Here is a 3321-nt window from a genome sequence, read left to right as displayed (position 1 = left end):
ACAGAACAGGAGAAATGTGCACAGAACGGGCACACAGAGATTCCTCGATTTATAGTTAATGACCCGTTAAACAAATGAATTAATTTGACAACTCTTTGTGTTCTTGCTTAGATTGAATATGTTTGACTTTACTCAAAGCAATTCATGAGCACGTATAGTGACTTATAACCAGAACCAGAATTTCTTTTATATTTTGAGTTTTTCAGCGGTGATCCAGGATGAAAATCCGCAGAATTTAGCGGGCTATGAGAGTTATTATAATAGAGAATTATAATAAAGTCTGATCCTTGCAAAAATGAATGTCAGTATTAGGTAGTATTATCATACCTGATGTGTTATGATTGTTATAAAACATTATGAATGAGAAGGAGTGCTTATAACTATAGTTACACAGGGTTATAAACACATTGTAAGTATGTTTATTACCCGTTATACACTATACCGTTACACTATCATCCTGATTTGAAAATAAATCAGATAATCAGAGACTCAAAACCACCACCAAACGTTGTAGTTTTGTGTCTCTGTGAGTCAAGGGTCGTGTTGCTTTGGGGGGCCTTGAACAGGTTTGATCTCAGGGGCCCCCCCGGGTGTCTCATAATCCATCCAGGACCGACCTGCAGGTCTGCATGCATGGATACTTCCACACCACCGTACTGTAAACATGAGGAAACACACAGCGATGCAGGGAGCAGCTTCCAGCCTTCTGAACAGACTTTAAAGGCTTTAACTCCCACTGTACTGTCTCACACTTTAATAACAAGTCACTAGAAAAGAAATTGGACTCTGGACTGAAGAAGTGTGTTTCTGTTAAATGGCTGCTGGCTGTAGTTTTTATAATATTAAAGGGGTTTTTTGTTGTTGTTTTTTGTAACCTGGACCCTATTTCCCCTTCGCATTGGTGTCTGAGGGACTGATGGGAACAACAATCTCACAAATCTCTTCAGTATTGAGCGAGAATGCTGTAACCCTACAGGACAAATGTGTGTGTGTGTGTGTGTGTGTGTGTGTGTGTGTGTGTGTGTTCTGTTTGTTGCCGCTGACAGACTCAGATTATTATTCTAAGTGTCTGACAACATTATGGGATGGATCCCTACAGAGATAGACCTTTTAGTTAAAGAGGAAGATCATTTTTAGTTTATTATATATATATATATATATATATATATATATATATATATATATATATATACTTTTCCGCTGTGTAAATCTCATCATGTTTTGTTCCATCATGTCTTTAAATTAAGCTTTTAGAGACTTTCTACAGACTAAAGGGATAGTTCACTCTAAAAGACACCGTTTGCAGATCTGATTAGCTTGAGATAAAAGAGATCGTTCATCTTCTACTGATTGTGATTTTTAGGAAGGCGCATCTTATAAGCTTTATTTCATGGCCGTTATCAGTCTGATAACAAACAGCATAATGGATTCTTTTCTTTTTCCGTCCGTGTCCCACAGGTTTAAAGTCTGTCTGACAACTTTGATTTCTCACTTTTAAACATTTTCTTCACGCTTTTACGCGTCTTCCCGACATTTTGTATAACTTTTTTGACATTTTTACGCTTTTTTCTAACACTTTTGCTGTTTCTTTCTTTTCTCTGTGTGTCTGTCTGTGTTTGTGCGTGTGTGTGCCTGTAGAGCGCCAGGTGCGTGTTTGCTTTTGCTCATGGATCGTCCGGGCAACCAGAACTATCACAGCTCTAATGATTTAACTCTAACGGAGAGAGAGAGAGAGAGAGAGAGAGAGAGAGAGACAGAGAGACAGAGAGAGAGAGAGAGAGAGAGAGAGAGACAGAGAGAGAGAGACACAGAGAGAGAGAGAGAGAGAGAGAGAGAGAGAGAGAGAGAGAGAGGAGAGAGAGAGAGAGAGAGAGAGAGAGAGAGAGAGAGAGAGGAGGAGACAGAGAGAGAGAGAGAGAGAGAGAGAGGCAGAGAGAGAGAGAGAGAGAGAGAGAGGAAGAGACAGACAGAGATTTGATTTTTAAAGGAACTTTATTTTATCAATGTTCCATCTCGTTATCTACAAAAATAATCTCTTTTCAACAGAACAATAAATAAATACATATACTCTTAAATACATGACATCATCTCCTGAGAAAAAGATGAGTTGTTCTCCTTCAACAGAGCTCAACACATCACCATGGGCCCAGATCACACTGAACTGATCCACATCCTTCATCTCTTTATAATAACTAAAGTCAATCCTGATTCTGGCTTTCACCATCCGAGTAAACAGCAGAGTCACATTAATATCAACAGATTCATCCACCTTCCTCTTCCTGCTCACATACACAGCCATCTTTGATTGGCCCAGGATGAAGTTCAACAGCTGACATTTATGTTTAGCTAACCTACTGTACCTGAACCCAAGGATGAACATGTGTTTGGAGAAAACCTCCCCTACCTTACTGAACAGTTTCTCTAGCAGCAAGAACAACGGTGACAGGCGCACACACTCACAATAACAATGAAACACAGTTTCTTTTTCATCACAATAAGGACATTTGTTGCTAACACCAGGACTGATGACAGACAGAAAGGCGTTGACTGCCACTATCCCGTGTAACACTCTCCACTGGAGGTCAGCTACTCTTTTAGTTAATGGTGGTTTGTATAAACTCCTCCATGCAGGTTGGACATCAACCTCCAAACCCAGATGTCCTCGCCACGGTGTGTCAACCCGTTCATGGAGTTTACTCCTATTTAAACACAGCACCATCATTTTATAAAAGGCATTTCCTTTTGCCTCTTTCAGGTCTAAAGTGCAGTGCTTTACATCCAAAAAAACAACCAACATAATTATCAAGACAGGGACGGACACATAAACCAGGGAAGGAATCGTCACATTGAGGTGTAATCAGACCAACATTATATTCCTCCAACATTATGGATTCATGTCCAGACAGATAGTACTTCCAGTGATCCAACAGTTTTGAGATTGTTCTGACTGATCTCACACCCAGAACAGCTGCCAAAGCAGCAGCATTGTTCAGTTTTGGTCCAGCGATATCCACCACATTCCCCCAGCGTGAGCACCCGTGCTCTGCAGAACACGTCCGAGATGGCAGAACCAGCCCAGCAGGGGTAATCCAACCGGTCTCCGTACACCACTGGTTCCTGTAGCAGCCAGTGTAGGGAGTCACCCTGCACCCGTCTCTCCTTGGTCAACAGCTTCCACACTGTAAACACGCCACGATAGAAAGGAGGCAAATCCTGGAAACTCAGCTTCCTCACATCCATGAGGAACAGAGAATCTTTAATCCAAAACCCTTAAAGTCTTTCAGCACCCAATGGGCCAGAGGTCTCCAGACCTCCAAACAG

At 41.3% G+C, this 3321-nt stretch overlaps 1 protein-coding gene across 1 annotated transcript in view; it reads left to right on the top strand.

The window, feature by feature from the left end:
• Positions 1-472, top strand: part of LOC144516148 (E3 ubiquitin-protein ligase RNF123-like) — a 47714-nt gene extending 47242 nt beyond the window's left edge. Inside the window, exon 5 of the mRNA XM_078247343.1 lies at positions 1-472. This exon is cut by the window's left edge and continues 838 nt beyond it. The gene's annotated coding sequence lies outside the window, so the exon portion shown is untranslated.
• Positions 473-3321: the final 2849 nt, after the last annotated feature.

Source organism: Sander vitreus, chromosome 4, assembly GCF_031162955.1.
Source record: "Sander vitreus isolate 19-12246 chromosome 4, sanVit1, whole genome shotgun sequence".
Lineage (NCBI taxonomy): Eukaryota > Metazoa > Chordata > Actinopteri > Perciformes > Percidae > Sander > Sander vitreus.
This window is presented reverse-complemented; position numbering and strand designations above follow the sequence as displayed.